The sequence below is a fragment of the Rhincodon typus genome, chromosome 29, assembly GCF_021869965.1.
Source record: "Rhincodon typus isolate 14 chromosome 29, sRhiTyp1.1, whole genome shotgun sequence".
Lineage (NCBI taxonomy): Eukaryota > Metazoa > Chordata > Chondrichthyes > Orectolobiformes > Rhincodontidae > Rhincodon > Rhincodon typus.
The window spans coordinates 25171552-25198267 of NC_063360.1; the positions used below are offsets into that span (position 1 = coordinate 25171552).

A 26716-nucleotide genomic window follows, 5' to 3' on the forward strand; every position below is an offset into this window, starting at 1 on the left:
ATCAAGTACACTGCCCCAACAATGTTTGGAGAGATGCAAAAAGCTTTGGTGTGGTCTATGGGGGAAAGTCCCGAATGAGACCGGGAATGTGGGGCTTCAGTTATGCAGAGAGACTGGACTTGCTGTGATGATTCTTTTCATAATGGAAAAGATAAGGAGAGATTTAGTAAAGGTTTTCAAAATTATAAAGCATTTTGATAAAGTAAATGAGTAGGAACTTGTTTTCATTGACAAAAGAGTTAGTAATTAAAGGTTAAAAATTAAGGTATTTGGCAAAAATACAAGCAGGGAGATGAGCAGCAAATGATTTTAATCTCAAGCAGACTGAACTATAAATTTCAAAGGGGAATTACAGAGTAGAGGGAAAGAGTGAAGGTGTGAGACCATTTGTACAGTTGATTCAAAAACATTTGCACAAACAATTATCCACATCGCCTCCTTCTATGTTCTATGAACTCTCTCTTTCTCTTTGGTACCATGGATCTGCATCTGAACTGAAATGCCAAGAAAAATAAGCCTCAATTTAAATCCTGATCAAAGGTTGCCACACTTCCATCAGAACAATTTTGCAGTGACAGACATCATGGGTATAAGTCCAGGGTAGATGATCTGAAAAAGAAAAGTAGCATTGCATGATTTCTATCTGGTTATGTCTCATCCCAATTTTAGCACTGATGGAAGCCTCTTTATGGAAGCAGCTCAGCAGGCTGCAAAGTACACCCCATTATAAAGTCATTCCTGTCATGCAAACAATGCAAAGTATGTACAGAGGGAATCAGTACCTGAATAAATGTTCCCTTCACATTATCAGATGCCCATTAATTGTCAGTCATCATATTCCATCTGCATTAAAAGATTTAATCAAATTTGTCGTCAAAGGAGGAACAACAAGCATAGAACAGATGTACAGTGTTGCACACTACAATTTTCAAACATTATTTTGCTATAAATCACAGTTAAGACAAGTGGGATTAATCAGGAGCCACACTCTAATATAACATATTAATTAAGAGTTAGAACATAAAATATATTAGTGACGCTATTTTATATGACTCTTCCACCTAACTATGGATCCATCAATTGCATTGAAATGGATTGAACAGTTGTTTTGCATTTTTTATAGGATAGTAAAGCACAGGAGGAGGTTGTGGTGGCAATTCTGTTTATTCTATGCCTTAAAAAGGGCTATCTAATAGTTCCACTCCCCAACTCTTGCCTCTTGGCCCTGCGAATGATCCACCTTCAAGATAAATACCCAACTGTCCTTTAAAATTAAGTTGATCCAGTTTTTCTGTACATAGCTAAAACTTTCATAAACACAACAGCAAGAAAAACTAGGAGCAGGAGAAGAACAATGGCCTGCCCCACCATTCAAAATGATCAGAAATGACCTCAGTTTTCAACTAAACTTTCTGATTTTCTCTTCATATTCCCGTTGATGCCATTATCAGCTTTTCTGCTTCCTTTAATTACTATCAACCATCCCGTTGCTAACTAACTTCCTTTCTGTCTCTACACCCCATCTCCACCTAATCACTCACTTCACTTCACCCTTCCCCCCAACTCTTGTCATCAGCAGAAGTGCTACCTTTTCCTTAGCTACTACCAGTTCTGAAGAAGGGTCCCTGGACTCAAAATGTTAACTCTGCTTTCCCTCCACAGATCCTGCCAATCCTGTTGAGTTTCACCAGCAATTTCTATTTACGCTTCAAATGTTCATTACTCTTCATTTCCCTTGATTCCCCAAGAGAAACCTGCCTATTGTAGTCTTACATATAGTCAGCAATGGCACCTCTACAGTCCTCTGGGATAGATAATTCCAAATATTCAGAATCCTTTGAGCGTATGACTAAGGAGCAGAATTGATGATTTAGCTCTTCAAGGCTGATCCACCATTTAATATAATTGTAGAGGATCAAGGCAGGCTGGGAGACTGGAGTTGATGTGGGCCATGACCAGCGTCTCGAAGCACTTCATGATTATGGAGGTCAGAGCCACTGGGTGGTAGCCATTAAGGTACATTGCATGTGCTTTCTTAGGTACGAGAATGATGGTGGTCTTCTCGAAGCAGGTGGGGACTTTGGGAGAGGTTAACAATGTCAGTGAATACCTCCGCCAGCTGGTCTGCACAGGATCTAAGTGCACAGCCGGGGACTCCATCCAGGCTCATCACTTTCCTTGGGTTGACTCCCAGGAAGACCAAGCTGATGTCAGCAGTGGTGACAGTTGGCACAGGTGCATCCGTCACTATCGGAGCATGTGATACCGTGCCACTGGCATTCTGATCAAACCATGCATAGAAAGCATTAAATGCAACAGGGAGTGATGTGTCTTGTCCGCTATCTTGCTCTATGTTGTGTAGGCCTTGCCACAGGCAGCAGATGTCCGTATGGTTGGTTTGGGATTCTAACTTAGTCAGGTACTGCTTTTTGACATGCCTGATAGCATTACGGAGGTCACATCTGGATCTCCTGTATAGGTCTGGATCATCCGACTTGAATGCTACATGCCTGGTCTTCAGTAAACAATGGTTTTTCTGGTTCATCCAAGGTTTCTGGTTAGGGAAAACCCAGATTGAGTTTTTTGGCACACAGTCCTCCACGCATTTGCTAATGAAGTCTGTGATGGTGGTGGCGTACTTCTCTTGGTTTTCCACTGAGTACTTGAATACAGTCCAGTTCACCCATTCTAAGCAGTCCTAGAGACAATCTTCCACTGCCTCGGACTAGCATTGTATTTCTTTTGCCTAGACTAAAGGGTTAAAGACAACCTTAATGTTACAGACTGGCCATTGGAACTTTCACATCTGCTTTTTGTCCTTGATCAGTCTACATTTTGCACCCTGCTGTCCCTTATTCTGTCAGTTGTGTCATTCCCAACGAGCAATTCCATTAACAACAAAATAAAAGAACAAAAGAACTGTGGATGCTGGAAATCAGCAACAAAAACCAAAATTGCTGGAAAAACTCAGCAGGTCTGGCTGCATCGGTGGAGTGAAAGTAGAGTTAATATTTCGGGTTTAGAGACCCTTCTTCAGAATTAATATTAGCAAGGAAAAAGTTGGTATTTATGCAGAAGATAGGGTGGGAGCAGAAGGTAAGGAGTAAAAAATAGATGGAAATAGAGCCCAAAAAGAGAGAAGAACAGCTAGGCAGATAAAGGAGTGGGTAATGGTCAGCCTAGGAGAATGAATAGTTGATAATGGGAAGTATTAGTGCTAAAATGGCTAGTATGTAATACCAGACCATGTGATAACAAGGCCTGGTGTGTGGGAGTTGGGGGTAAGGGCATGGGAGAAGGTGCATCAAGCCCTAAAACTTTTGAACTTGATATTGAGTCCAGAAGGCTGTAGAGTTCCCAACTGTAAAATGAGATGTTGATTTTCTAGCTTGCACTGAGCTTTGCTGGAGCACTGCAGAAAGCCCGAGGCAGAGATATTGTCCAGGGAACATGGTGGGTGCGTTGAAGTGGAAGGCAACAGGAAGCTCAGGGTCTTTTTGTGGACAGAACATAAGTGTTCTGTGAAGATATCACCCCAGTCTACGCTTTGTTTCCCCAATGTAGAGGAGACCAAATGTGAACAGTGAACGCAGTAGACTAGACAGTGTGAGGTGCAAGTAAATCGTTATTTCACCTGGTAGGTGCATTTGGGCCGTTGGATACTGAGGAGGTAGGAAGTAAATGGACAGGTGTTGCACCTTCTGCAGTTGCAGGAAAAGGTGTCATGGGGCTGTGGCAGGGTTGTTGGGAGTGGACGAGGAGTGTACTTGGGTGTCCCAGAGGGAGCAGTCCCTGCAGAAGGCTGACAAGGGAGGGAAGGGGAATATGTGCCTGTTGGTGGCATCCCACTGGAGGTGGTGGAAATGGTAGCAAATGATTCTATGGATGTGGATGCTGGTGAACCCTATCGTTGTTGTGAGAAGGAAAGGAGACAATGAAGGCTGAAGTGCAGGAGATGGGTTGAACAAGGCTGAGGGCCCTGTCAGCTATGGTGATCAGGAATCCTTGGTTGAGGAAGAAGGTGGACATTTTGGAGGCTTCCTTTTTGAAGTTGGCATCATCAGAGCAGATGTGACGGAGATGGAGGAACTGGGAGAATGGAATAGAGTCTTTACAGGAAGCAGGGAGTGAGGATGTATAGTTGGGATAACTGTGGAAGTTGATGGGTTTGTAGTGGATATTGGTGCCTAGCCTATCCCCAGAAATGGAAACAAAGATGTCAAGGGATGGAAAGGAGGAGTTAGAGATAGACCAGGTGAAGTGAGAGCAGGCTGGAAATTGGAAGTGAAATTGATAAACTTTTCCAATTCCGAATGAGAGAGGGAGACAGCACCGATAATATCATTGATATATCAGAGAAACACTTGTAGGTGGGGGCCAGAATAGGACTGGAGCAAAGAATGTTCCACATACCCCACAGAGAGACAGGCATAAGCGGGGCCCATGTGGACATACATGGCCAACCCTCTGACCTGAAGAAAATGAAAGGAGTTAAGAGAAATTGTTCAGAGTGAGGACGAATTTGGCCAGGTGGAGGAGGATGTTGATGGTTGGGGATGGTTCAGGCCTTTTATCCAGGAAGAAGGAGACAGCCCTGAGACCATCTTGATGGGAGATGGATATGTAAAGGCATTGCATGTCCCTGGTAAAGAGGAGGCGGCTAGAGCCCACAAACAGGAAATTCTGAAACAGAGGTAAAGGGAAGAAAAAGTGAGTAGGAAGAGAAGAATTCTGGGAGACAGGAGCAGGCAGAAACAATGGGTCTTCCCGGGCCGTCCTGACTGTGGATTTTGGGGAGGAGGCAGAAGCAAACAGTGCCATTTTGGGAGACAATGAGGTTGGAGACAGTGGAGGGGAGATCACCAGCTGAAATGAGGTTAGTGGACCACTGTGGACATGGTAGTCTGATGTTCCATGATAGGGTCATGGTCCAGAGGGAGATAAGAGATAGGAGCTGGCGCTCAGTTTCTGCAATGTAGAGGTCAAGTCCACCAGATAACAACAGTGCCACCCTTGTCAGCAGGCTTAATTACAAAGAGTTGGATCTGAGAGCACGGAGTGCAGTCAATTCATACAAAGATAAGTTGGAATGGGTGAGGAGCCGCAGAAAAACTGAGGCAACTAATGTCATGTTGACAGTTTTGAAGAACAGGTTGAGTGCAGGTAAAAGGCCAGAGGAAGGTGTCCGGCGGAGGGAGAATGTTCAAGACTAGTGAAGGGGTCTATGGGGCAGGGAGAAGATTATTGTCCAAAGAAACGGGCACAGAGGTGAAGGCGAAGGAAGAAGAGTTTAACATCATGCCGTGCCCAAAATTCATTATTTTTTGACCGATTCCATTATCCTGTGGGCCAACCTTTGGCCTTCAAACTAACTTTTAGGGACTTAATAGTTTGTGTTTGCCTGTTATCAGCTGTTTAAGTTCAGAGCTATTCATCAAGCCTACTAATAAGCTGTTAATCATAGCAATTTAAACCAACTATTACAGTTTCTTATACACATTAATTAGCTTCTACATTACGGCAAGAGTTGTTTCCAGTTCCTCATATCAGTAATTTGTTGAATCATCTATAAGCTTCAGAGCTTGCTAGGCCACAATCTGAAGATATTTTTGTTTACTGTAATGGTCCAACGGTTCATTCCATGGCTACTAACCAGAATCTTCCTTGTACGTGAAAAACAAGTTGAAACATTCAACAATTTATTCTATCTCTAAAAAGTCTTTTGCTCTTGCAAAACATGCTGGTGCATGAAATTTGTTCAATGTTTGTGTTTAGTCAAGGCACAGAAGTTATCTTTATGCTTAGAACTGGTAACAAGTAGTGTGAGAAAATGTTTCAGGTTTACTCCCATATTTTCAAAGGTATTTTGACATATATTTTCAATTTGAAGGTAGTGGTGATGAAGTGAAGGGTAGATTTGCAATTTACTTAACTACGAATTCCAAACTCTCACCTGTAATATGCTGTCAAACCATGGCCGTTGTCAATCAAGGTTATCGACTTATTTGAATCCTGTAAAGGGATGATTGCTGTTCAATATTTTGTTATCAGTTCTTCAATATTTCCAATAATCTCTGAATTAGAGAACAGTTAGTGTTATGCTGAATAACGTATTGGCCTTTCTTGTCTCTGCACTCACACATTAATGAAGCAATGCAAGTAATGATGATAAGGGCGATGACATATTTCCTTGTTCCGGTAGTTTATAAAATGAAGGGAAATAAAATTCTTGGTGCCTACTACCAATTATAAAATTTAGTGTTTTAACAGCATATATACAGTGAACACTTTGAATAAGGGTCTGCAGCATTCTTTATGCTTTGATATGCATTTTTATGGTTCATTCAAAAAAATAAAGCCCTAATAACACTGTCACTTTACAAAGTACACCTGCTTTCTAGCATATAATTTATATGGATCTCAAAGGATATTGTTATAAAGAGGTGCCAATATATCTCTGTGTTTTAACTGCAAATTGAATAAACACATACAGTGCTCATGATACAGCCATCTTTTATTTATTAATGCATTTTATTTATTTATGTTACAGGTTATGTGATAATTTGACTGTTGTCTCTAATTTCCTTCATTGCAAGCGGGACTATGTTTCAAAAGGCAATTCATTGACTGTGAAGTGCTCTGAGAAACCCAATAGTTGTCAAATGGACAATAAAACCTTCATTTTCTAATTTTCTTTCTTTGAATTCTAGCTCTTTTCATAATTTCAATGCAAGAGTCAAGGTGAAATGAAACATGCTTTGTGTGGTAGAATAGTTCTTGTTTACATGGACTTCAATCCTCACTTGATTTGCATTTATTAACGGAAACAGCTACTTAATTCTGTTATCCCACTGCCTACAGTCTTGTAGGAAGTTAGTTTGGGTATAGTTATTAGCTAGCCCCCTGCCTGATAAGGCAGGAGGAGAGGTCAGGTATAGAGGGGTTGCTATAATTACTAGCACCTATCAGTATATGCTTCTAATACCTGTGTTAAAATAATGGACAAAGTTCCACTGGGTGAGGAGATAGAGTGCTCAGGTGGAATGAGAGAAATGTTTGGAGTGGAGAAATAATGGCACAGAGAATGAAGAATACATAATTTCTAAAAACAGGTTGCATTTTTTGAGTGCTACCCCTACATCTGAATCATAGAGATCATGAGTTTTCGTTCCACTACAATAACCGTAGCAGAAAGATTTATCTTGAAATTTCAGTGCAGACTGAAAGTGTGCTTTCATGATGGAAACTCAATCTATGTGACACTCAATCTATGAGATGTGAAACCACATTCCCCTTTCTCTCAGATGGCTGTTAAGTGCCTTGTGACATAATTTCCAGGAGTAGCTGCAGACTGCCCTGACCAACATTTACCATTCGATGACCATCAATGAAAACTGATGATCTGATCATTTTCTCATTTCTGTCAATGAGATCTCGCTGTGTAAAGATTTACTGCTCTGTTTCCTACAACAGTAACTTGCAGCTTGAAAGTATTTTGACAGCTGTAAAGTGCTTTGTAGACAAAGAAAAAGATTATCGCAGAATGCTTGAGGTTATAAAAGATACAGAGAAGAGTGGACTGAGGAACTCGCATGCACAGACTCAAGGGTAGAAGCATTACACAGTGTAATACTGATGCAAACAGACCAAGGGTTCTTCTGGATTCCATTGCCAATTAGCTGACATCAACAGCAGTAACAGTTGGGATACACTGATTAGCCTATGCTTCCCTGGACTCGGAAGATGATATATTCGACCTCTTAGCCTATTCATTAGCATTATCTGGTGACTGGTGCTGAGAAATGTTCTTGCACAGGTGACTAGTTGACAGCAGGATTAAGCTCAGTCATAATAGCTCCTGACGTTGCATATGACTGCCAGCACCTCTTGTTGGACCTTGCGGTTGAAAGATGGTCACTTGAACCAATATCACATGGTGTCAGCACTTTACTCCCAGCAAGAGTCCCTTCAAGAATAGTGGAGAGCAGAGAATAATGAGAGAACTTTACAGCAGCCAGAACGTATCAAACTTGCAGTAAGAACATTGCAGTGATGAAGGGCCTATGTCAGAAAGGAAATGGTTTTAGGTCATTATGATTTAATCACTGAAAAAAAATGTTAATGAATGACTTTGGTAAGAGGAAATGGCTTTTTGGATAAGGCAAAGTAATGACTATGCGATGATTGACTGTGTAAGAGTTTAAGATGGTATGAATAATGTTATGCAAATAACTGCCTACATTTCATCTGTGCAAGTTAATTTTATTAGGATTATAGACTTAGTTCCACAACTAAACACAATTTCCATGTTTAAAGTACCAGAGAATAGAATACAAGTAATAATGAACGAGACAGGGAGTTTATATGTGACTAAAATTGAATTCACCAAAAATTTCATTAAAATTTATAATAATGCCACAATCTAATGTTAATCAACTTAAAGCAATGAGTGCTGGACCTTAAATGCTGGTTCATAAATGGAGAATCTCAGTTGGAGGAATGATCAGGACAATTGTGTGATAGTCAGAAGTGAGGCATTGACTGTGGTGAATGACATCTTGGGCTGAATCTCAGCATATTTTGTCAAAGTAACATCTTTTCTTGAGTTTCATGGAAGGTTTCTCTGCATGACATCCAGTGGATTTACTCAGACGATTTCCCCAAACCCACCTCTTTAACTACTAACCCTGCCTTTATGGGGAACCTCTCCTCTGATTTTAGACCAATTCTACCACTTGCCATGGCTGAATGTACTCACTATTACCAGGATCCTTGGTGCCAGCACCATCTTTATAAGGCCATTGCACACCCAGTCAAGCACTGTCAGTCTGGAGATGCCCTATACAATTCATGATGTTTTCCCCTAATATGGCATATGAAGAGAAATTGGTAATGCACTGTGTGGATAGGACCTGGAGATCTTAGTGGATAGAATGGTGTAGAGTAGGGTCATCTTCTTCCCTCTGACAGGCAGAGGAGGCTACTATACCAGACTCAGAGCCAGCCTCGTCCAAGGTACCCACCAAGGACAGTGCAGTCTCAGATGTATAGAGGAAGGCCCAGCAGTTACAAAGAAATTCACTGAACTTCTCTGCTCCACCAGGATAAGTGCCTTATGTTCTCTCTGTTCCTTTACACTTACTCTACGTCTGCTACTGAACTCACATTCCACCAAGGCTCATGCTCTACCATTCTCACTATTGTATGTAATGTTTCCTCTCGCTCGCTCTCATCTACCCACTCTCCCAGACTAGTAACTCTGCATGCTCTTGATGCTACCTACTCTCTCACTTGGAAGATCTTACCACCTGGCCCTGCCTGCACCAGCACTAACAGTTCTGCCAGCTATTACCATCTCATTCAATCTCTCCCTTTCTCTCATTTCAGGAGAAAACAGCCCTCTATTGGTCACAGAAAGCCTAGGCAGGTACCCAACATTTGGTTCCTCGTGTCCTATGAAGAGATGATCCCCTGACCCTGACTGCCCCACATGGCTGAATGACTGTATCTTAGCCTCTGATTGATATGGGAGGTTATTCTTGACTTACGGTTCTGGGGCCCCCTGGCCTTCAGGTGATATCTCCGAATTAAGTCCCCTTAGACTTTGAGACCTGGCCATTCACTTGCATCTTGTGCAGTGTTCACCTCGTTGAGATGCTGACAATGGGGCAAATGTGAGTTTGATGTGCCAATATGCCATACAGATATACACCCGCCTTGCCTGATGATTGCTAACTTTGATGACAGTTTTGTATCTGCACTAAACCGCAAAGCAACAGAGCAGCACTGTCACTCTTTGAGCTCTGGCTTAGGAGACAAAGTGCAAAAAGACTAGGGATACTGTCAGCATCCAGGTAGGTGCTAAGTGAATGGGTGCTAAGAGACCAAATATGTTCTCTTGAGAAGCAGCCTGGACCAACCATGAGATGGTTGTCTGTCCTTTTGGGTAAGGTATCCTGGTAGCAGCATTGCCATGAGAGATGGTGGTGCACTCTGAAATGTAGTAGCAAACTGCAAATGGATCATAGATCTTCTAAAATGTCCTGGAAAGACTGGCATATGTTAAATGTCAGTACACATGGATGTTGGTTGGATGTGGTCAATGCCCTGAGACATTGGTGCAGGGAACGAGCAAGCAGTGAACTGGAGTCACCAGGTACCCGCTCAGACTTTTTTGTTGGATAATTTTCAGCATGTAGGTTCTATCTGCCGGGTTCTGGAATGGGAGACCACATATTAATAAGATGAGATTTCTGTTAATGAGGGTGATAAAGAGTGATAATCCCTATTAACAAGTTGTTGCTGTTGAGGAGTAAGAATCCATCTGGAACTGTTGTAAAATGCGACTTGTTGCTCCTGACACCGAGACAGATAATATTAGACTTCTCACGTGATTCTCCCAAACTTCTTGTCTTAACCCATGCCATTCAGGAGCTGTTAAGATCCCCTCCTCGTGTATACAATAAAACACTGGACAGTAGAACCAGTTACATATTGATTCACTCAACCCAAGACTAACAAGCATGAGGAATATTCTTTCATTCGTAGCTTTTTCTAAGGATATTTTTGCATGCAGTAATGAACTGAAAGCTTTCTCAATGTTTCAAAGAGCTGAGTTACAATGACCAGAGGATCACAGGTTGAACTCTCCAGTTTCCAAGTCAGGGCTAAGTTTTGAGTTAGTTATCCAGAACAAAGAATACCAGTGTTCCCTCCCCTGATTGCTGTTGATCAGCCCAAGCTGAAGGTATGCCAGATAGAGTGTGACTGGAGTTCAGTGCCTTGTTGATGTTGGTTAGCCAACTATCTGGGGTTTGTCATGATTCAATTCTCTATTCAACCAGCCAGGAACATATTAGGATAGTGTCTGGATGTAACAAAGGCATGATTAAGTATTTCAAAATGAATGAGCTGAGGCAGGGATCATGGTTGGTATTGTAATACGGGTAGAAATAAGTGACCTGAGTGATGGTACAGACTTGTGGTAAGGAGTTGATTTCACAGTCAGATATGTCACAAGGATTGCGAACAGTCAGTTCAGTCACAGAAAGTTGCAAGAGAGGATGGAATCAGTAATTTGGGAGCAAAGTTATTGAAGGTAGTGGCTTCTGTCTTCCAGTTACAAATTGGAGAAAGTGCTCCTCAGCCAGATAGTGGAAGGTTTGATAGATATGGAGGTTCTGCTGATTTTAATACTGATACCTCATTATTATTCACAAAACTGTAGAAGCCTAATAAAATAAGTTAATAAACCTTCCCAATGCCAATTCCAACACAAACTCCATTGCCGTAAAAATATACGCAATAAGTGAGGGACACATTTTCACTTTCTGAAAAAAAAATAAACACCCCTACTCTGACCTTCTATTGCTATCATGCTAGAGTCTAGTGCTAATCTTAAAGTCAATGAGATGGAGAGAATGCAAGTAATGCTCCAGCTCTTATAGTTGCTCAATGGGCAAATGCGCTACCTTAAGTGGCACTAACTAATATAAGTCAATAAGTATCAGGCTCAGCCAAAGTCAATGCTTAATAAAAACCAAAAGAACTGCGGATGCTGTTCTGAGGAAGGGTCACCGGACCCAAAGCGTTAACTCTGTTTTCTCCTCCACAGATGCTGCCAGACCTGCTGAGCTTTTCCAGCAACTTTGTTTTTGTTCCAAAGTCAATGCTTAGTTAGCTAACCAGAACTGGGTGGTAAAGCATTTAAATTCATCCCAAATTCCTATGTTAGAGAGGGGACAATTTTGTCATTGTTGTTGATTGTTTTTCATTGAAATGCCACTAGATTACAAGGTAACTATAGAGGAAGAAGGCATTTTAGCTTATCTTAATCCATCAGCCAGAAAGATCCAGAAGTCTCCCCATTACAAAAGTCAATCGTTTTTTTTAAATGGATCCAGCTTCCAATTCTAATACTTTATCTGGAATGCCAATTTGAGCATTGATCATTCCTTCTGTGAAGAAGGATCTCCTGATCTCAGTTCTAAGCTGACCTTTTACTTATTCCCACGTTTGTCCTTTGCTATATGAATCGCCTTAGAAAGGGCAATTTTCAAGAGACCTGGTTGGAGTAATAAATTTTTAAAAATTCATCACATTGATGTACTTCACTTCATATGACATGAAAGATTTTAAATTGCATTTCATCCAAATATCTACTTTCTATGATTATAGAAGCCATTCTAAAATTTAGTCAACAAATGCCTATCAAAATGTGGAAGACACATTCCACTTTATCAGTGATAGACAAATTAATTCGTTCATTTAAAATTCCTTGATTTAAATCCTTTTCTTATTAAACACATTTAAATATTTGTGAAAATGGCAGAGAGAATCCATTTATACAAATGTTCATTATCAATATTTCATAGCTCAGATTCAATGATAGAATATACAGGACATACAATAGAATCACTTGTATGCAATAGTTTATCCCATCATTGAAGTCTCATGAATGGTGAAATCACAAGTGAGTAATCAAGGTTTTCCTCATGAATAGAGTATCTCATTGTGCCCCACTTGAATTTCATTCTCATCAAAAGAGAAAATTGAGAGACATCAGTAAACTTTGATATCTATTAGCGAGTTGGTTAAAGTGCATTGAATGAGAAGTAGCTGCTTTATGATTTCACCAGGAAGTTACTGGAGCAATTACTGTAAAAAAGAAGGAACTTGAAATTAGGCTGTGAAGTATTAACATTTGAAAACTTTACATGTTTGTATTTAATTTTATTTCCCATTATTTTAGTAGAGATATTAACCTGTTTAAAATAAATGGAAAATTGATTCATCTGAATGAAGGATGAAGGTATTCCAGAAGGAAATGTAAATAGTACGTTCTTACCCGACACTGCCATTTCATGTCAATGCGTCTTTTCTAATTACTTGAACAAAAGATTGTATACATTTATACTGTATCATACAAATATATTAGTATATCTTAATAGGATGAAGGGTTTCTTCTCTTCTCCATTTCAATGTGTACTCTAACTGTTTATACTATAGAAGATAAGTGACATAAATTCAGATGTAGAGTTTAAAGATAATCTTTTGCAGAGGTATTCACTTTGAGACACACGTGGTCTTCAAGGAAACTTAATTCTCAATATTGTCACAGCTGCTTGTAATATTTTATAAATTGTGGCATCTGTAGTAGTAACTCACAGCTGCTCTCCTCAATATGGCTGTCAAGGTGTCCAAACATTTGTGCCGGATATATCCTCTACAGAGTGCTAAATCGCATTGTTGCTGCACTCTGGGATAAACTGCATCTGTAAGTAAACAGCATGACTGAGTGAACGATTGATGGTCTTTTGCATTAGTCCAACAACTAAATGCACACTCAACCCCACAAGCTGAGAATGCCTAACATGCAAAGTGCTTGTATAACAAAGAACATGGTTTCCAGGTGGATCCAAGTTCCAAGACACTCATCCAAGCTTCCATTGTATCTGAAAGCATCTGGAAGTGTGAGTTAGAATGGTTCTCTGACAATGTGAGGAGTGGAGATACACAGTTAAAACCTCAATTTAACCAAATTGATGATTTTCCATAAATTTATTCAAGTGCAGTTTCAGTGACATTCTCTTTATTTGCTGCTGCAGTGACTCAAGCTTTACGAGTAAATTCTGTTCCAAATAATTTATTCTTCAGGATGAGGGAAGGATATGTTTCTATTATTAAATCCTCCTTGCTTTACATCTGTTTTATCCCATATTGATTTTTTGAAAACTTGTTTTTATCGTGAGTGACATTGCTCTAGTTGAGTAGTATCAAATGCTATTTATACCATATAGAGTGAAGCCTAATTCTGCTGCTAAAATGGAGCTGTACTGTCATAGGCTGACCCATTCCTTCAAATCAGCAATGTCAAGTTGAGGTTAATAAACAAAGCCTCAGGTTAAACCATATTTAATTACTGAATGGTGAAAGATGTTTGTAGATTAGAAAGCATTTGCAAATTCTTGGCTTCAGGTCAAAAGAAAAATACAGCATGAAATGGCTGCAGGAGAAAGGAGCAAGGTTTAATGTTTATAGTCCTGGATGTTTCATTATGTCATCAGACAGAAAAGGTAACTCATTCTCCCTCAACAGTATGCTGCAAGAGCTGCTGATTATATCAAGCATTTTCCATGTTTATTTCAGATTTATAACAATTGCATTATTTTGTTTTGATGTTATTATTCTTCCAGTCTTTATGCTGAATTTATATCATCTCATTGTTTCTTAAATAAGTCCGGGTTTTTAACCACATTGTTGATCACATCACAGTCTGAAGAACAGCCTGTTGTGTTTTGGTATGCTTCACCTTTAGTATGTCAGTGTACCTTTCAGAGGCAAACTATGTTAGTATACATTTAAAAGACATGCTCATGACATCACTCTACCATAGCATGTAACCCAAATGTATAAAGGTATCAGACTACACTTTAGCTGGGAACCACTTGAAGCATGACATGCAGATAGCTGCTACCGTTTGTAAGCAGAATGCTTAATGTTAGCCTGTTAATGTAATATTTGTATATATTAGTGAACTCTACTAAATTTTTGTTGGATATTTCAATATCATATTACCTGTGTCTAGTTCTTATGTTAGACAAGCTAACATAAACAGTGCCTTACCAGGTACAAATTCCCTGCTTTAGGCATAACACACATCATTCTGAACCCATTCTTTTTTAGTAACTTAAAAAGCATCCTATTGCTGTATCCTCACATTTTAATTTGAAGTAGCATTCCAGATTAACCAGTTTTATGCTGCTTATTATCTTACAGTTCTCTATAAGGACACTGCTTCAATGCCTTCTAGCCAGGATAAAAGGGCCAAATTTTTCCAGTTTTTCGGTCCAACTCAAATGCTCACCACAAAAGATTATCTTCGTTCCTCTTCTCTGAGATACCCCTAGCACTTAATTGTCTCGCAACACCTACAACTGGATATAACATGCAAAGTACATTCTGACCAGAGCGCTGTATACTTTGGCCACAAACTATAAGATTAATTGGATTATGTTTGGTTTGTTCTCCAAAGATATTGTCAGGTATATGTCATCCATTTTATAGCCATGTTCCCAGTGGTTATCTTTTAAGAGCCCCCGTGTTAAAATTTGGAGGTTGCAACTGAGGGAGCTGTATCAAAGCCCCTTTATAGACTTCCCATGAAATTGTAGCTCATTCAGGTTCTGGAAATCAAAAAGCATTCATTTAGAGATTCCATTGACATCATTGGTACTCTGATTGTTGGTAGAACATTCTGATAATTAACTTATTAATGCTCCAAAGGATGTTTTAAATTAGTAAGTCAATGTTGGTAAACGATAAACATTAGCTTTGTTGAAAGTCACTTGAGTTGCAAATTCTGCAGTTTGGCTCCATTGTTCAGCAAGCCAAAGAATTCTTGGAAAAACCATCCTGACTCTGATCTATGTCACTGTTCGTTCACTGTCCCTGTGTGAAAATCCAGGAATTTGATTCCAAACAACATTGTGGGTTTTCCTATACCCCAAGAACTACGATGGTTCAAGGTAAAAACATAAGAACCAGGAGCTAGAGTAGGCAATTCAGCCTCTTGAGCCTGCTCCGCCATTTGATAGAATCATGGCTGATTTCATTTCAACCTCAACTCGACTTTCTTATCCATAAACATTCACCCCATTACTTATTAAAAATCTGTCTATCTCCTCCTTAAATTTATTCAATGTCACTGCCTCCACTATACTCTGTGGTTATGATTCTCATAGATACATGAGATTCTATGAACAAACTAATTTCTCCTCATCTCTGTTTTAAATCTACTGCTCCTTATCCTAAAACTATGACCTCTCATTCTAGATTGCCCCACAAGAGGAAACATCCTTTCATTGTCTACTTTGTCAATCCCTTATGTACCTCAGTTAGATCTATTATTCTTCCAAGCTCTACAGCTTGTATGCTTAAGCTGCTCAATCTTACTTCATACGATAAACCCCTCATCTCTGGAATCAATCAAGTGAACTTCTTTTGCCCTGCCTCAAATACCATTACATCCCTCCTCAGGTAAAGGAACCAAAAATTTACACAATACTCCAGTGCAATCTTACTAATGCCTTGTACAATAACAGCAACACTTGTCCCAACCCAAAACATCAGCTTTCCTGTTCCTCAGATGCTGCCTGGGCTACTGTGTTCCTCCAGCTCCACACTGTGTTATCCCTACTTTTATATTCTATTCCTTGAGCCAAATTCAAATGCTAAATTCACTTTGCATTCCTTATTACCTGAGATACCTGTATACTAAATTTCTATGTTTCATGCACAAGGACACTCAGATCCCTCTGCATCCAAGCACTCTGAAGCTCAACAATACCTGCTCCAGGGTAATTCGGGATAAGCAATAAATTCTGGCTTAGACAGTGAAACCCACATCCCTTGAATGAATTGAAAACAAATTAAAATAAGCACTGAGCACCATTGATGTCTCAATCATGTTAATTTCTCTACACTTTACAAGAATATTTGAATTGGTTCTCGAAAATCTAATTCAAATAATAACAAACCAGAGCCATGGCTTATGTCATAAGGCTTTTCTCACCATCAAAAATTGTGGACACAATTCCTGATTACAATTAGCACGAAGGAAGTGGGATAAAATTTGTGAACCAAAGTCCTATGGTGCATGATAACCAGGCAATCCGCTGAGGAATTAGAGATGAGGAAATCAAAGTTCATCTCCTCTGTGGAGTATAATTTCCTGGCTGCAAGCACAGACTGACAACTTCAGGTCATCGACCAATGTCACCGTTGATCTGACTGTCAGGAAATAGAAGAAGCTGAGCTTATGGTCTTTCTTTCTTGGAAAGAACTGAAGACAGGAACACAACAATTACAAGATACTGTGCACCCACTCAGCTTCTAGTTCATCATGTGTCCACCCATTCTGCTTTAATAGCATAGCATCAAAGGCTAAGATCTGTATTCCAGCAAGATATTTTATTTTTATTAATGTGGCTAACAATGTGACCATGAACAGATAGTCTGTTTTTGATTTGTGTGATCTTGATTGAGAGATAAATATTAGCTGGGACAGCAAGGGTAATTCCACTGTTCTTAAAGTTTTTCAGGCTATGAGATCTTTTACCCGAACGGATTAGGATTAGGGTTAAGGTTGGGGTAAGAGTAGATGGGGACTTGGTTTAATATCTTATCTGAAAGATACCTCCAGCAAAGCAGTCATCCCTCACTTATGCACTGGAGTGTCAGTTTGCTCTTCAAAAATGCACTCAGAAATTAGAATAGGCTTGAACCCAGGTTGCTGTAGTATAGAACAAGGGTATTACTGATGAAGACACAAGCTGCTATTGGGCTATGAAAACTGTCCTTGTTCATGGTTGTGCAATAGGTGACATTGGGAGTGGTCATACAAGCAGAGAGCTTCAGGCTTTCTTTTTTCCCTGGTTCTCCTTGATTCTTTGAAGTGCTTCCTCGGTCTTCCTCTCATTTGACCTTTTACTGACCATTTGGTGCACAATTGAATAAAGAATTGATGTTAACGTTTTCCAGAACGGTCATGATCAAAGTCAATATCAAGGGCAACTCGTGTCTGGAAGAGACAACAACAGCTACTCTAGAGACATGGTTTAATGAAAAAGTAGATAAGCCTATGAAATTTTCTGGGATCAAACAGTGCCCTGGAGCTGGAATGCTCTGGAGCTCTCTGCTTTTTCCAGTATTCAGGGACCAGGACTGCAGTTTTGGTAGAAGCGGAGTAGTTTTCTCAATGAGCTCTTTTGAGTTTTGCTGTTTCTGTTGTTGCTGTCTTACTTTTTTCTTCTTCTTGCGCATCTGAAGAAGATTAACTGTTTTAGTATGCGTTCTTCTGTTCTTTATACATGCTCAGACTGTCTCCAATATCATCCGTTTGAAACAACAATAAAAAGATGGACCAGGATGGTTTTCGCTGCCTGGTAACAGTAAAGGTTGTGTCAGTTGTGGTTTCGACGGTAGCACTCTTGCCTCTGAATTCCTGGGTTCAAATCCCAAATCAACAATTGGGTACGCTTTTCTAAAAAAAATACAGAACTAATAATTCAACTGAGAAGTGAGGTAACAGAGCTGGAGATGCTTTTTTTCAGATGTGATGTTAAACTGGTTCCCTTCTGACTGTTCAGATAGCTGTCGAACACTTATTAAACAATCTGTGTATGATGATAAGGCTGCAGGGCAGAATTCCCCGAGTTGTACAAGTCCAAACCTTCTAAAAAAGATCCTATGATTTAACAACTGAGGTCACTGTTACATCACAAAAAATTTCATAGGCTCATCTACTTTTTCAAACTGTGTCTCTAGAGTAGTTGTTGTTGTCTCTTCCAGACATGAGTTGCCTTTGCTATTGACTTCAATCATGACCATTCCAGAAAATTTCAACATCAATTCTTCATTCAATTGTGCTCCAAATGGTCAGTAAATTGTCAAATGAGAGGAAGACTGTGGAAGCACTTCAAAGACTCCCTGAAGTCTTATCTGAAGAAACACAACATTGATGGCAACACCTGGAAGACCCTTGCTCAGAAAAAAAACAACTTAGAAGAACCTCTGTACGAGAGGGCACAATTCTTCAAGAACACCCAATCGGCAAGACAAGGTATGGAAAAGGATCTGGAGAAAGGAATGCCATTGATCTCAAAGCCAAGGACCACTTCCACTTCCCAGAAACACCTGGCAAATGTGCGGTTGGAGATGTGGCTCTAAAAATGAGCTCATCAGCCACACAAGGACCCAGAGAACCCATGACCAGTGACATGGAATGTCCAAGGGGGACAATCAAATTATTAGTAAGTGTATGCCGTGACGATGATGAAATGCTCAGTGCTTCATTTGACATCAAACAATGTTGGCAGAAGAATAAAGGATCGCATGGCACCACTTAAAGGGTATTGGCAAAAGAAGCAATGGTGACATGTGTAACCCCATCTCTATGCGGTGAATGGTTGAGATCTGGAATGCACTGCCTGAAAGTGTGTTGGAGATGGTTCCAATTGTGGCTGTCAAAAGTAAATTGAGCAAGAATCTCGAGAGAAAAGATTCGGAGGGTGATGGGGAAAATGTGGGACAGGGAATGAAGTGAACAGAGAACTGCCACAGATGTGATGGGTGAATGGACTTCTTAATTTTATTTATACTATAAGCATCCAATGATTCTTCATAAACTGACCTTTTTGTACAAATGGTCCAGTTACCTTGACAACATATCGTAGCATCGGAAAGTTATGCGAATGATCTAAATTGGGTTTCTTCATACGGCATGTTGACAAACATTGGGATTCAAATATAAAAGTTATTTCTTTCTGTCATTCTCTCTCCGAAGTCAAGATCAAGGCCAAAGTCTCACTGTTTGGAAATCACAAGATTGATACACAGATTGTGCTGTCAATGTTTCTCATAGTGGGTTAATGGACCAATTTACTTTCTTTTTGTTGTTGTGTGAAATCTTAGAGACTTTAAACTGCCCTGCACTGTAGCAACTAAATAGCTAAAGGAAGCAATAAAATCAATTTGAGTCTGAATGGACCATATTTATGTTTTCTGGCTCTGATTAGAGCTAATAAAGTTTTACTTTACTAAAAACAAACTGGAAGCATTCTACATTCTAGCTGAAATAAACTGAACAATTTTAAAACCAAGTTTGACATTGTAGTGGGATGATAGTCTATATAGCGTGCCAAGCTCTAACTTTTGCCAAAGTAGAGATGGTAAGACATTTATTTTGCAACATTCTAAAAAGTTTTGATAGACTGAATAGAAAATAACCAATTTCCATTGGTTGTGCATCAGTAGTTACAAGGCATAAATTCCCAATCATTACTGAAAAAGGAGTGTTTTTTTTTAAGTGCAGAATGTCCTACCAGAATAGTAATGGATTAAAAACTACAATATAACTAATTGGAGAAGTAGCTATAGGGAGTGAAAAAACCAAATAGGCTGAAAGCAAAGCGCCAGTGAATAGATGTAAATGGGTAGCATTTTTTGAGAACCAGTATGGTTGCGATGAACTAAGTGGCTTCCTGTACTGTGGAGTTTTGTGGCCTCCTTGAGAAGGAGTCAAATAATTCTTTCCAGTGCTTGACTCCAGAGTAAGGCCACTTCAACATTGCTGAGAAATGGAAAGTTGCTTAAACATAAATACATGTAGATGTCACTTTAATGCCCCACCCTGTTCCCTGACAAACATCTCTGTCTCTGGCTTGCTGCAGTGTTCTAGCGAAGCCCAACGCAAGCTGGAGGAACAACACCTCATTTTCTGCTTGGGGACCCTGCAGCTCTCCGGACTCAATATCGAGTTCAATAATTTTAGGGTCTAAACTCTCCCATGTCCCAGCCCCCTAACCCACACACCAGGCCTTATTACCACATAGCCTGCCATTACACACTACCTGTTATTATTCACTAACAGTCCCCATTAACAACTATTCACCCTCCCAGCTCATCGTTATCAACTTTTTGTCTGTCCAACTGCTCTTTTCTCTCTCTTTAGGCTCTATCCTATCGTTTACTCCCTACCCCATCCACCTCCCTATTTTCTGCATATAAACTGACATTTTTCCAGCCACTATCAGTTCTGAGGAAGGGTCACCAGACCCAAAACGTTAACTCTTTTTTTCCTTCACAGATGCTGCCAGACCTGCTGAGCTTTTACAGCAACTTTATTTTTGTTCCTGATTTACAACATCCGCAGTTCTTTCAGTTTTTGTTGTAGATTAGATGCTGATCAGCTGAGTTGATACAGGAATGAAGGAGAAATCTTAAGGAAGTTTCAAAAAATAGAAAGAATGCACAATAACAAGTCATACAAGTGCAGATTGCATTAAAAAGTCTGATCTGTCAACAGCAGGGGAAAAAAAGCTGGCATTTAAATGGTTAAAAAGAACAAACTAGAAGCTTAACATAAAACAGCACAGAAATGTCAGCAGTCAAATTTTCACCTGAAATATTATTTCTTAATCATAAAGTTCAGGAATAGATGCTTTCATTATTATATTAATCTCTAAATCTGCCATATCATCTTCTGCAGAAGGGTTCCACATGTGCAATGGCATCTTTACACTGCGCTTTCAAAGCATGAACTGATAGCTAATCAAATATGACTACTGACCCATGTAATCAGCCACATTCGCAGATGTCAAAAAGCAGCCTCACTTCATGAAATCATGTAGACAGCATGTCGCTGATCAAATGTTGTTCAGGGAAGCCTTTGCACTTTCCGACCTTGATTGAAACATAATAAACTTTCCGCACACTCTCTGCTGCTGCTGACTGCTTAAGCCATCAAAAGGCTTTGGATACTGGGACAATAGGAGCTTCCAATACTGACATTGTTAGATTGTTATTAGATACGAGTATCAAGGAAGAGGAAGCTAAGAATGTTAGGTGAAGTTGCGGTAGAAGTTAGACCTGATCTAAATGAATGGCAAAGCAGACTTTGTGGTATGAATGACCCACTTCTGCTTTATGTATTCTATAGTGTCACTGCTGATTTCCTGCAACTTTCTCAATTTGAAGGCCCTATTCAATCAGCAATGCTACATTTTAATTATTTGCCTTGTAGTACTTTACTCAAGTACCATTCTGTAAGTTAACGCTGTGAGTGTTGTTAAGGGATTTTATGATGGTGGCTTATACATTCAAATTTGATCCTGCTGCAACCCAATGTCCAGACGTGGAACATTTCAGTCTGGATGGCAATCAGAAGCAGGACCTCAGGCTAGCTGTTCTTGTTTCCCTTTTTCATCTATAGCCCGGAAATGTGGATGCCAGTTGTAAATGTATCTGCAATGGTTAGCTAACTTAACAAGAAGGCCAGAAGCAGATATGGGAATTGAACAAAGGTCAAGCAGCTGTGAAGAAAATGAAAGGTATAGGAAGGATCTTGGAGTTTGCATGCCTTAGTCCCTCAGAACAAGGATAACACTTGCTTGTGGCAACGTGCCGTATGTTGTGTCTTTTAAATATGGGAACTCTGTTGTGCTATGGCTATCGCTTGTTTCCTGGCTGACCAAGGAACTCTCTTGCTTGTTGTGAGCATATCAGAAAATTTGAAGACTAATAATCAACCTGCTTGATTGCATTATGATACCCCTGCTCCATTGTAATTAAATTCTGAGAGGAGAATTGTACCCACAGCTTCTGGCTCCTCAAGTTGGTCTCTACCAGAAGACATCCTTAAATACCTTGGAGGATTAGAGTTGCCACATTGGTTACAAGAGGGAAATTACACCAAAACTACTTTCAAAATTCCACTGGCTAGGCTAACACCCAAGTTCTGATAAACAACATTGTATTATAACAAATCATAGGCAAGGTTAAATGACAGATGTCACAGAGGGGTTGCCATTGAGTGAGGGCTGCACAAGAAAGGTGAGCTTGGCATACCATGATTAAAGATCTCCTGCTGCAGTAACTATAAGCAACAATTTCTTTTAATTCCAGATGCTCTACTATTACCTCAATTATATCTGCTTTGTGAGTCTCTGCTTTTAACTTTAACTTCAACGTTTCTGTTCATATAGCCTTGGTTCATTTTTTTTACAAATCACTTAGTGATAGGCCTTCCTTCTCCTGAAAAGTCTTAACAACTGACAAATCTATTTTGGTTTTCAACCACATCCCATGAATGAATAAAACACAATATGGAAAGTAAAACTCATGGTGAACATCTTATCAGGCTTAACCTCAGTAATTTGTAACACATATATTTGTTTGTGGATTTCAAATCCCACAGTAACGTCCAAATTATATCGCAATCTATGATGAGAACACCAAATATGTTACATTCTGGCCAGTGGCCAATAATTTCTTTTGTTTAGTGCAGACAAACTTTGAGATCCTATGTTCTTGTTAACAGAATAAAGCCAAAATAAATAAATAAACATCCACTGTACAGGGTTAGTAAAATGAATCAATTTATTTTATATATTTATACAACTTATGCTCTAACATCCAGTATTAGCATGAGGTAAGTGAGGGCAACAGAGAAACTGTAGTCTAAGCACCAATAGAGTACATTAAATGGCTGGTGTGGTTAAGAAAAATCCCATGGATTTCTCAGCAACCCATCCTGATAAAACATGACACGGTGAATGACCAAATCGCTTTAAAACTTTATCGTCCTTACAATGGAGTCTAACTCATCACGTCACGATCTGACTTTGAAACTTCCTCATAAGTCATTCCAGTACAGACAACCTTAATGACTGCTCATGTCCTGGTAGTTCGTTTTCTTCCCCTGAGACTGTACCTCACTGGGATTCCTGAGACTACAGTCCAGCACTTACTCACAGACACAATTCCAGCTTTTCCGTAGACAGCTAGCTTCACTAAGATGATGTTAGCCATTACGTATTTCCAATCTCCATTATTTCTTGGCTGTGATTCTTTCAATCCTGCAGTACCTTAGATGATTCCCAGACCTCTCCTGACCCCTAGCCTCAATGTTTGGAAGCCATACAGCCTCCCAAGATCTCTAAAAGCCATAACTGCCTGGAGCTTATAATAGCAGCACCTATTTGCCATGGGGGCTGTTTTCTTGCTCCTCTTTACCTGACTGAGTGCTGTGGTCATGCATTTCATTGTTTTCCTGGCTCAATAGTCTCCTTCTCATGCCATTGCCGTCCCAGAGGTAGACATCTATCTGTAGCTGCCTAAGAACTAAAGCAGAATCCTGAGTCAAGTATGCACAACTTGGTTCTCTTCATTCATGTGGCAGAGCTGCCAGGGCATATTAGAAATTGGAGTCCTTGGACTCTACATATAAAAAAAATCTAAGTCAGCTTTTCTCCCAACATCTTATCACCATTCTAAAGTTCTTGGGGAAGAATGATTTTTAAGTTTAGCTAGAGATATTCAGAATTAGATCTCGTAAACAAGAAATCTTTATTATCTTTTCCTAGCAGACTCCCTCTGCTGGTACATGTGTTTATGGTGACCTGAATTGGACAAAATACTGAATATAATTTTGAATACACTCTGGACTCAAGAACAATGTTAGAAGCCCCATTGGTTCTTTTTGGAGGAAAAGGCATCTCTGTCCCTATTTCCATGCCTCCAAACATGCAAACAGTAGGAGGACAGTTCCCACCCCAGCTGGAGGCATGAATGAAAAATTGGTTTCTGCTCTTCAGTGATCTTCTGTCTACTTTACGTGTACCATTCCTCTTTGGATGCTACAAGGGTCTGTCCCAACAGATAATCACCAGTATTTCAATCTCCTGCAGGAGCAGGCTCACTCCTAAGGATAGATAACTAGCCTTATATTTCTATTGACCTCAGACTGAGAAAGTTAAGTCATGTGGTTTGACTCTTCTGAGATGGATTGAAGAAAATTCAGAACATTGTATCTTGGAGAAATAGAATGTCATATTTCTTTCATAGTAAGTTCTAGAGTGTGGTGGAGAATCAGGGCAAGTGCAGAATGAAAGATGGATAAATGTCTTCTGTCCACAGAGAATGAGCTCAGCTTTGTCAACATTTTCTGAGTAGTGGCAGAGTACTATTGAATATCAATGAATCTGGGACAATCAACCAATTTGTAAACATTCTGTCTTTTTATTTTCATGATGTGTGTATATTTTGCGTTTAGTCTCTTTTGTAGATTGTATGTACTTTTCTCTTTATCTAATGAGTATATTTTCAGCCTTGAGCAACTTTCTCTGACCTTCTTTCATCAGTCAGTGCATTCAACATTGAAAATAAAACCTAGAATAGATATGGCTAAAAATATTGGAAAGCCAGATTCCCCAGGAACCCATGTCTAAACAAGTGGCTATTCATTTATCACTTTGTAGTTTAATATTCGTATTGAAATTTGACAATAAAAATTGCCAATAAATCACATTTAGAACATAATCTTCTATGGTAAAGGAACAGGCTCCCTTCCCTGGCAAGTGATGCTAATGGAAGATAATTGACAGTTTTATAATTGGATGTCCAATGTATGGTACAACAATGTGCCAGCAACAGTGTCAGAGACAAGTTCAAAATAAAAAATGAAAGGTTTTATGAATGATTGATGTGAAATGAGCAAACTGAATGAAAAGTTGTCCTGAAGGACTGGAATACTTGATTTCTGCCCATTTTAACCATCATTTGCAGGATCAGGGAAAACAGGTAGAAAAATCAATCAGCTAAGATAAGAAGAGGTTCTATTAAAATGTTTAATTGAAATAGGGATTGCAATTTTAAAATGCTTATGGATATACAATGCTTCTGGCCACTCAGTTGTGAGCAATAGTTGATCAATTCTAGGTTGTTATTCCTTCTGTCAGTTATCCTCAGGTGGAAGTATTGTATCAATAATACTGGTGTTCTCATTCCTTTATTGCATTTATGCCATCAATTGGTTTGGCTGCCAATTTTCTAACACCTCCCGGGCTCTATGCTTCTGGCTCATTTACTGGGAAGGTCTATGGCTGCTCAACAAGTACTCAAGCATTCATTCCCATTACACTCAACCCTTTCCCCGTCTCATTGTGGACAAGGTCACTGACAGGAATAAGATGATGGACGGATGCTGGCTGTCTGCTTCCAAAGTTACCCTAAAAGAGCAAGATGTCCAGCTGGTGGCTGAGAACCATCACCAGTCCTGCGCTGATGGAGAGATCAGCAAGATAGGAGAAACTAGTGAGGAACATTGTAGCCTGTTGTTCTCAGGCAGCCCCACACATTCCTCTACCATGGAATAAAAACAAATTACCATTGATGCTGAAGATCCAAAATATAAACAGAAAATGCTGGAGAAACTCAACAGGTCTAGTAGCATCTGTGGAAAGAAAATTGAGTTAACATTTCAAGTTCATTGACCCTTCTTCAGTAACCAGAAGCCACTGGGAAATGATGATATTTATGCTGATATTGGAGGGACAGTGTGATGGAGTAAGTGGAAAATTGGAAATGGGGTCCAGAGAGAGAGGAGAAACAGGGTAGGCAGACAAAGATTGTGGATACTAAGCCACAGAAGAAGAAAAGATAGGTAGATGATAATAGGGACAATGAGGTGAAAATGGGTTGGTTGTGTTGTGCGCTGTCACTGTCACAGCCTGCACAGCGCTGCTGATCCTTCTGTACCACAAGTGCTGTCTGGGCAGACGTACTGTGAATGCTAGACCAGGGATGTTTCTGGACTGGAGATTGCTGGTCTAGAAGTTGCTGGGACTAGAGGTTGCTGGACCAGAGATTGCTGGATCGGAGGTTACTGGACTGGACTAGAGGTTTCTGGGACCAGAGGTTTCTGGGACCAAAGGTTGCTAGACCAGAGGTTTATGAGGTCCAGGTTTCTGGTCCAGAGGTTGCTGGACCAGAGGTTGCTGGACCAGAGTCCCTGGCATTGATCCAGCTCCCTCAGAGCCAGTTCTCAGAATGAACAGGACCTCTGACACTCCTGTTTATATCTGTCAGCCAGGGCTCCCTGATTGGACCAAATTAACAGCCCAAATCCATGAACTCATATTCTATGAGACCTAGTTGACCTTGTTACAATCATCACAATACCCATCTCGGTGAACAGCAAAAGCCTTTATGAAGTCTGAACATTACATATATAGGAGATGGTAAAAGAATAATGTGCCTGGAACACTATATGTTTGAACATTTGACATCATTATTTCATAGCTCTTAATGCACATTCTCAGTAACTATTAATACTGCAAAAAGGTAAAGTTAACCCTTTACTTTGCACATACTGCAA

The 26716-nt window shown here is 39.8% G+C and overlaps 1 long non-coding RNA gene across 1 annotated transcript; it reads right to left on the minus strand.

The window, feature by feature from the left end:
- Positions 1-304: 304 nt before the first annotated feature.
- Positions 305-21397, minus strand: LOC125486523. The gene is made up of 4 exons (XR_007265181.1): positions 21131-21397; positions 5954-6012; positions 783-843; positions 305-609 (listed from the first exon to the last, which is right to left on the minus strand). It is a non-coding gene; the product is annotated as an uncharacterized LOC125486523 (long non-coding RNA).
- Positions 21398-26716: the final 5319 nt, after the last annotated feature.